This window comes from Pan troglodytes, chromosome X, assembly GCF_028858775.2.
Source record: "Pan troglodytes isolate AG18354 chromosome X, NHGRI_mPanTro3-v2.0_pri, whole genome shotgun sequence".
NCBI lineage: Eukaryota > Metazoa > Chordata > Mammalia > Primates > Hominidae > Pan > Pan troglodytes.
The window spans coordinates 111,001,360-111,010,213 of record NC_072421.2 but is presented as its reverse complement, the minus strand read 5'-3'; positions in this window follow the sequence as shown (position 1 = coordinate 111,010,213).

Genomic DNA, 8,854 nt, shown 5'->3' with positions numbered 1-8,854 from the left:
ACTCATCATTTTTTTATGGCTGCATAGTATTCCATGGTGTATATGTGCCACATTTTCTTAATCCAGTCTATCATTGTTGGACATTTGGGTTGGTTCCAACTCTTTGCTATTGTGAGTAGTGCCGCAATAAACATATGTGTGCATGTGTCTTTATAGCAGCATGATTTATGATCCTTTGGGTATATACCCAGTAATGGGATGGCTGGGTCCAATGGTATTTCTAGTTCTAGATCCCTGAGGAATTGCCACACCGACTTCCACAATGGTTGAACTAGTTTACAGTCCCACCAACAGTGTAAAAGTGTTCCTATTTCTCCACATCCTCTCCAGCACCTGTTGTTTCCTGACTTTTGAATGATTGCCATTCTAACTGGTGTGAGATGATATCTCATTGTGGTTTTGATTTGCATTTCTCTGATGGCCAGTGATGATGAGCATTTTTTCATGTGTCTGTTGGCTGCATAAATGTCTTCTTTTGAGAAGTGTCTGTTCATATCCTTTGCCCACTTTTTGATGGGGTTGTTTGTTTTTCTTTTGTAAATATGTTTGAGTTCTTTGTAGATTCTGGATGTTAGCCGTTTGTCAGATGAGTAGATTGCAAAAATTTTCTCCCATTTTGTAGGTTGCCTGTTCACTCTGATGGTAGTTTCTTTTGCTGTGCAGAAGTGCTTTAGTTTAATTAGATCCCATTTGTCTATTTTCGCTTTTGTTGCCATTGCTTTTTGTGTTTTAGTCATAAAGTCCTTGCCTATGCCTATGTCCTGAATGGTATTGCCTAGGTTTTCTTCTAGGGTTTTTATGGTTTTAGGTCTAACATGTAAGTCTTTAATCCATCTTGAATTAATTTTTGTATAAGGTGTAAGGAAGGGATCCAGTTGCAGCTTTCTACATATGGTTAGCCAGTTTTCCCAGCACCATTTGTTAAATAGGGAATCCTTTCCCCATTTCTTGTTTTTGTCAGGTGTGTCAAAGATCAGATGGTTGTAGATATGTGGTATTATTTCTGAGGGCTCTGTTCTGTTCCATTGGTCTATATCTCTGTTTTGGTACCAGTGCCATGCTGTTTTGGTTACTGTAGCCTTGTAGTATAGTTTGAAGTCAGGTAGTGTGACGCCTCCAGCTTTGTTCTTTTGGCTTAGGATTGACTTGGCAATGCGGGCTCTTTTTTGGTTCCATATGAACTTTAAAGTAGTTTTTTCCAATTCTCTGAAGAAAGTCATTGGTAGCTTGATGGGGATGGCACTGAATCTATAAATTACCTTGGGCAGTATGACCATTTTCACGATATTGAGTCTTCCTACCCATGAGCATGGAATGTTCTTCCATTTGTTTGTATCCTCTTTTATTTCCTTGAGCAGTGGTTTGTAGTTCTCCTTGAAGAGGTCCTTCACATCCCTTGTAAGTTGGATTCCTAGGTATTTTATTCTCTTTGAAGCAATTGTGAATGGGAGTTCACTCATGATTTGGCTCTCTGTTTGTCTGTTATTTGTGTATTAAAATGCTTGTGATTTTTGCACATTGATTTTGTATCCTGAGACTTTCTTGAAGTTGCTTCTCAGCTTAAGGAGATTTTGGGCTGAGACTATGGGGTTTTCTAAATATACAATCATGTCATCTGCAAACAGGGACAATTTGACTTCCTCTTTTCCTAATTGAATACCCTTTATTTCTTTCTCTTGCCTGATTGCCCTGGCCAGAACTTCCAACACTATGTTGAATAGGAGTGATGAGAAAGGGCATCCCTGTCTTGTGCCCATTTTCAAAGGGAATGCTTCCAGTTTTTGCCCATTCAGTATGATATTGGCTGTGGGTTTGTCATAAATAGTTCTTATTATTTTGAGATAGGTCCCATCAATACCTAATTTATTGAGAGTTTTTAGCATGAAGGGCTGTTGAATTTTGTCAAAGGCCTTTTCTGCATCTGTTGAGATAATCATGTGGTTTTTGTCTTTTGTTCTCTTTATATGTTGGATTATGTTTATTTATTTGCATATGTTGTACCAGCCTTGCATCCTAGGGATGAAGGCCACTTGATCATGGTGGATAAGCTTTTTGATGTGCCGCTGGATTTGGTTTGCTAGTATTTTATTGAGGATTTTTGCATCGATGTTCATCAGGGATATTGGTCTAAAATTCTCTTTTTCTATTGTGTCTCTGCCAGGCTTTGGTATCAGGATGATGCTGGCCTTATAAAATGAGTTAGGGAGGATTCCCTCTTTTTCTATTGATTGGAATAGTTTCAGAAGGAATGGTACCAGCTCCTCCTTGTACCTCTGGTAGAATTCGGCTGTGAATCCATCTGTCCTGGACTTTTTTGGTTGGTAAGCTATTAATTATTGCCTCAATTTCAGAGCCTGTTATTGGTCTATTCAGAGATTCAACTTCTTCCTGGTTTAGTCTTAGGAGAGTGTATGTGTCCAGGAATTTATCCTTTTCTTCCAGATTTTCTAGTTTATTGGTGTAGAGGTGTTTTTAGTATTCTCTGATGGTAGTTTGTATTTCTGTGGGATTGGTGGTGATATCCCCTTTATCATTTTTTATTGCATCTATTTGATTCTTCTCTCTTTTCTTCTTTATTAGTCTTGCTAGCAGTCTATCAATTTTGTTGATATTTTCAAATAACCATCTCCTGGATTCATTGATTTTTTGAAGGGTTTTTTTCTGTCTCTATCTCCTTCAGTTCTGCTCTGATCTTAGTTATTTCTTGCCTTCTGCTAGCTTTTGCTCTTGCTTCTCTAGTTCTTTTAATTGTGATGTTAGGGTGTCAAATTTAGATCTTTCCTGCTTTCTCTTGTGGGCATTTAGTGCTATAAATTTCCCTCTACACACTGCTTTGAATGTGTCCCAGAGATTCTGGTATGTTGTGTCTTTGTTCTCGTTGGTTTCAAAGAACATCTTTATTTCTGCCTTTATTTTGTTATGTACCCAGTAGTCATTCAGGAGCAGGTTGTTCAGTTTCCATGTAGTTGAGCAGTTTTGAGTGAGTTTCTTAATCCTGAGTTCTAGTTTGATTGCACTGCAGTCTGAGAGACAGTTTGTTATAATTTCTGTTCTTTTACATTTGATGAGGAGTGCTTTACTTCCATCTATGTGGTCAGTTTTGGAATAGGTGCGGTGTGGTGCTGAGAGGAATGTATATTCTGTTGATTTGGGGTGGAGAGTTCTATAAATGTCTATTAGGTCTGCTTGGTGCAGAGCTGCGTTCAATTCCTGGATATCCTTGTTAACTTTCTGTCTCATTGATCTATCTAATATTGACAATGGAGTGTTAAAGTCTCCCATTATTATTATGTGGGAGTCTAATCTCTTTGTAGGTCTCTAAGGACTTGCTTTATGAATCTGGGTGCTCCTGTGTTGGGTGCATATATATTTAGGATAGTTAGCTCTTCTTGTTGAATTGATCCCTTTACCATTATGTAATGGCCTTCTTTGTCTCTTTTGATCTTTGTTGGTTTAAAGTCTGTTTTATCAGAGACTAGGATTGCAACCCCTGCCTTTTTTTGTTTTCCATTTTCTTGGTAGATCTTCCTTCATCCCTTTATTTTAAGCCTATGTGTGTCTCTGCACGTGAGATGGGTTTCCTGAATACAGCACACTGATGGGTCTTGACTCTTTATCCAATTTGCCAGTCTGTGTCTTAATTGGGGCATTTAGCCCATTTACATTTAAGGTTAATATTGTTATGTGTGAATTTGATCCTGTCATTATGATGTTAGCTGGTTACTTTGCTTGTTAGTTGATGCAGTTTCTTCTTACCATCGATGGTCTTTACAATTTGGCATGTTTTTGCAGTGGTTGGTACCGGCTGTTCCTTTCCATGTTTAGTGCTTCCTTCAGGAGCTCTTGTAGGGCAGGCCTGGTGGTGACAGAATCTCTCAGCAGTTGCTTGTCTGTAAAGGATTTTATTTCTCCTTCACTTTTGAAGCTTAGTTTGGCTGGATAGGAAATTCTGGGTTGGAAATTCTTTTCTTTAAGAATGTTGAATATTGGCCCCCACTCTCTTCTGGCTTGTAGAGCTTCTGCCGAGAGATCTGCTGTTAGTCTGATGGGCTTCCCTTTGTGGGTAACCCAACCTTTCTCTCTGACTGCCCTTAACATTTTTCCCCTCATTTCAACTTTGGTGAATCTGACAATTATGTGTCTTGCAGTTGCTCTTCTTGAGGAGTATCTTTGTGGCGTTCTCTGTATTTCCTGAATTTGAATGTTGGCCTGCCTTGCTAGGTTGGGGAAGTTCTCCTGGATAACGTAATGCAGAGTGTTTTCCAACTTGGTTCCATTCTCCCTGTCACTTTCGGGTACACCAATCAGATGTAGATTTGGTCTTTTCACATAGTCCCCTATTTCTTGGAGGATTTGTTTGTTTCTTTTTACTCCTTTTTCTCTAAACTTCTGTTCTTGCTTCATTTCATTCATTTGATCTTCCGTCACTGATACCCTTTCTTCCAGTTGATCAAATCAGCTACTGAAGCTTGTGCGTTCATCACGTAGTTCTTGTGCCATGGTTTTCAGCTCCATCAGGTCCTTTAAGGACTTCTCTGCATTGGTTATTCTAGTTAGCCATTCGTCTAATATTTTTTCAAGGTTTTTAACTTCTTTGCAATGGGTTTGAACTTCCTCCTTTAGCTTGGAAAAGTTTGATTGTCTGATGAAGCCTTCTTCTCTCAACTTGTCAAAGTCATTCTCCATCCAGCTTTGTTCCGTTGCTGGTGAGGAGCTGCGTTCCTTTGGAGGAGGATAGGCGCTCTGATTTTTAGAATTTTCAGTTTTTCTATTCTGTTTTTTCCCCATCTTTGTGGTTTTATCTACCTTTGGTCTTTGATGGTGGTGATGTACAGATGGGGTTTTGGTGTGGATGTCCTTTCTGTTTGTTAGTTTTCCTTTTAGCAGTCAGGACCCTCAGCTCCAGGTCTGTTGGAGTTTGCTGGAGGTCCATTGCAGACCCTGTTTGCCTGGGTATCAGCAGCGGAGGCTGCAGAACACCGAATATTGCTGAACGGCAAATGTTGCTGTCTGATCGTTCCTCTGGAGGTTTCATCTCAGAGGAGTACCCGGCCGTGTGAGGTGTCAGTCTGCCCCTACTGGGGGGTACCTCCCAGATAGGCTACTCGGGGTTCAGGGACCCACTTGAGGAGGCAGTCTGTCCATTCTTCGATCTCGAACTCTGTGCTAGGAGAACCACTACTCTCTTCAAAGCTGTCAGACAGGGACATTTAAGTCTGCAGAGGTTTGTGTTGCCTTTTGTTCAGCTATGCCCTGTCCCCAGAGGTGGAGTCTACAGTGGCAGGCAGGCCTCCTTTAGCTGTGGTGGGCTCCACCCAGTTCCAGCTTCCCAGCCACTTTGTTTACCTACTCAAGCCTCAGCAATGGCGGGCGCTCCTCCCCCAGCTTCACTGCTGCCTTGCAGTTCGATCTCAGACTACTGTGCTAGCAATGAGCGAGGCTCCACAGGTGTGGGACCCTCTGAGCCATGTGTGGGATATAATCTCCTGGTGTGCTGTTTGCTAAGGCCATTGGAAAAGTGCAGTATTAGGGTGGGAGTGACCCGATTTTCCAGGTGCTGTCTGTCACAGTTTGCTTGGCTATGAAAGGGAATTCCCTGACCCCTTGTGCTTCCCGGGTGAGGCGATGCCTTGCCCTGCTTCAGCTCATGCTCAGTGCACTGCACCCACTGTCCTGCACCCACTCTCTGACAAGCCCCAGTGAGATGAACCCGGTACCTCAGTTGGAAATGCAGAAATCACCTGTCTTCTGTGTTGCTCACACTGGGAGCTATAGACTGGAGCTGTTCCTATTTGGCCATCTTGGAACCGCCCCCCTGAGTTCAAAGTCAAGTTTTTATTAGTTTTCTTTTGCTTGTTTGTTTATGTTTGTTTTGCTTGTTTGTTTTGTGCACTGTAGCAGATAGTGTTAACTTATTATCAGCTTAAAATAATGGGTAATAAGACAGTATATGTAAGCCTCATGATAAACACAAACCAAAAAACATACAATAGATACACGCACAAAGAAGTCAAGAAACTCAATCATATCACCAGAGAAAACCATCTTTAGTAGAGGAAGACAGGAATGAAAGAAAAAAGGAAGAGAAGACCACGAAACAATCACAAAACAAATACCAAAATTGTGGGAGTAAGTCCTTACTTATCAATAATAACATTGAATGTGAATAAACTAAACTGTCCAACAAAAGATATAGACTGGCTGAATGGATAAGAAAAACAAGACTCATTGACCTGATGATTACAAGAAACACATTTCATCTATAAAGACACACATAGGATAAAAATAAAGGGACCGGAAAAGATATCCCATGCCAATGGAAAGCAAAAGAGAGCAGAAGTTGCTATACTTATATCAGACAAAATGGATTTCAAGACAAAAATCAAAAGAGAAAAAGAAGGTCACTATATAATGACAAAGGGGTCAATTAGGCAAAAGGATATAAGAATTTTAAATATATGTGCACCCAACACTGGAGCACCCAAATATATAAAGAAAATATTATTAGAAGTTAACAGAGAGATACGTTCCAGTGCAGTAATAGCTGGAGACTTCAACACCCCACTTTCAGCATTGGAGAGATCCTCCAGACAGAAAATCAACAAAGAAACATCAGACTTCATCTGCACTATAGAGCAAATGGATCTAATAGATATTTACAGAAGATTTCATTTATTCAATGGATGGAGAATATACATTTTTTTCACCAGCATATGGATTATTCCCATGGATAAAACATACGTTAAGTCACAAAACAGGTCTTAAATCATTCAAAAATTTGAAGTAATATCAAGAATCTTCTCTGACTACAATGAAATGAAACTAGAAATTAGTAACAATAGGAATTTTGGAAACTATACAAATATATGAAAATTAAACCATATGCTCCCAAATGACCAGTAGGTCAATGAAGAAATTAAGAAGGAAATTGAAAAATTATTTGAAAGAAATGATAATAGAAACACAACATACCAAAACTTATGGGATACAGCAAAAACACTACTGAGATGGAAGTTTATAGTTACAAGTAGCTGCATCAAAAATGAGGAAAAACTTAGAATAAGCAATACAATGTGTATTAAAGAACTAAAAAAGCAAGAGCAAATCAGGCCCCAAATTTAGTAGAGGAAAAGAAATTATAAAGATCAGAAGATAAATGAATAAAATTGAAATAAAAAATATAAAAGATCAATGAAACAAGAAGTTGGTTTTTTGAAAAGTTAAACAACATTGACAAACCTTTAGCCAGACTAAGAAAAAAAGAAAGAAGGTCCAAATAAATAAAATCAGACAAGAAAAAGAAGACGTTACAGCTGATGCTGCAGAAATTCAAAGGATCATTAGTGGCTACTATGAACAACTATATGCCAATAAATTGAAAAATCTAGAAGAAATGGACAAATTATTACATACGTAAAACCTACCAAGATTGAACCATGAAGAAATCCAAAACCTGAACAACAACAGTAATGAGGTCAAAGTTATAATAAGCCATAAGTCTTTGTATATGGCAAGAGAGAGGTTCTTCTTTAAATTTTTGGTACAATTCATCTGTGAAACCTTCAGGTCCCAGGCTTTTCTTTACTGCGAGACTTAAGTTTCCCAGTAACGCCCACTCAAAATATTCTGAAAAATAATGGTGGGAATACTTTCAAATGCATTATATGAGGCCAGTATTACCCTTCTACCAAAACCAGACAAAAACACATCAAAAAAAGAAAACTACAGGCCAATATCTCTGATGAATATTGATGCAAAAATCCTCAACAGAATGCTAGCAAAATAAATTCAACAATACATTAGAAAGATTATTCATCATGACCAAGTGGGATTTATCCATGGGATTCAATGATGGTGCAACATAGGCAAGTCAATCAATGTGATACATCATATCAACAGAATGAAGGAGAAAAATTGTATGATTATGTCAACTAATACTAGAAAAGCATTTGATATAATTCAACATGCCATTATGATAAAAGTCCTGAAAAAATTGGGGTTAGAATGAACAGACCTCAACATAATTATAGCCATATATTACAGACCCAGACCTAATATCATACTGAATGGGGAAAAATGGAAGCCCTTCCCTCCAAGATCTGGAACACAACAAAGATGCCCATTTTCACCACTGTTAGTCAACATAGTACTGGAAGTTCTAACTAGAGCAATCAGATGAGAGAAAGCTATAAATGGCACCCAAATTGGGAAGGAAGAAATAAAATTATCCTTTTTTTGCAGAAAATATGGTGTTATATTTGGAAAAACCTAAGGACTCTGAAAAAAAAAAACAAAACAAAACAATTAGAACCTGTAAATAAATCCAGTAAAGTTGCAGGATACCAAATCAATATGCAAAATCAGTGGCATTTCTACATGCCAACAGTGAACAATCTGAAAAAGAAATCAAGAAAATAATCCCATTTACAATACCTAAAAAGAAAATTAAATACTGGGGAATTAACCAAAGAAGTGAAAGATCTCTATAATGAAAACTATAAAACTTTATAATAAAAAAACTATGAAAGAAATTGAAGAGGACACTGAAAAATAGAAAAATATTCTATGCTCATAAATTGGAAAAATCAATATTGTGAAAATGGACATATTGGCCAAAGCAATCTACAGATTCAGTGCAATCCCTATCAAAATACCAATGACGTTCTTCACAGAAATAGAAAAAAAAAAAACCCTAAAACTTATATGGAACCACAAAAGGCCCAGAATAGCCAAAGCTATCCTAAGCAAAAAAAAAAAAAAAAAAAAAGGAGGAATCACATTACCTGACTTCAAATTTTACTACAGAGCTATAGTAAACAAAACAGCATGGTATTGACATAAAAACAGACACATG